The 413-nt window shown below is 43.3% G+C and overlaps 1 protein-coding gene across 1 annotated transcript in view; it reads left to right on the top strand.

Moving 5' to 3' along the window:
- Positions 1-413, top strand: part of slc22a31 (solute carrier family 22 member 31) — an 18,871-nt gene that overhangs the window by 5,334 nt on the left and 13,124 nt on the right. The gene's annotated exons all lie outside the window — the stretch shown is intronic.

Raw genomic sequence — 413 nt, 5'->3', positions numbered from 1 at the left:
CGCTTGGTTGAGTGAGTGCATCAGACGAGACGACGAAGAAGAAGTGCTGCTGCAGAGTTAGTGCGTCAGAGAAAACCAAGAAGAGCAGCTGCTGTGCTGTAGCCTCAAATTTTTTACATGTCTAGAACAGTGGTTCTCAATTCCAGTCCTCGCGTACCCCCGCTCTGTACATTTTGTATGTTTCTCTTATTGCTTCATACGTTTGTTATATTTGACTATAAGTGCCCTGCGAAGTGGACATTACCGGATATTCCGCCATGATTCCAGTTTGAAGGGAGCGTATATGTTCCATACAAAGGGCATTTAAGTGTGCGAGACGTGAATTTAAATAGTATTTATTTACAGAGGTATATTATGTCCCACTTCACGCTTCTCTAGTAAGTTTCGTTTGTGTGTGAAGACGCTGCAGGTAG

This window comes from Sinocyclocheilus grahami, unplaced genomic scaffold, assembly GCF_001515645.1.
Source record: "Sinocyclocheilus grahami isolate Dianchi unplaced genomic scaffold, SAMN03320097.WGS_v1.1 scaffold772.1, whole genome shotgun sequence".
NCBI lineage: Eukaryota > Metazoa > Chordata > Actinopteri > Cypriniformes > Cyprinidae > Sinocyclocheilus > Sinocyclocheilus grahami.
Note: the sequence above shows the minus strand (reverse complement) of the source record. Positions and strands in the feature narration are given on the sequence as shown.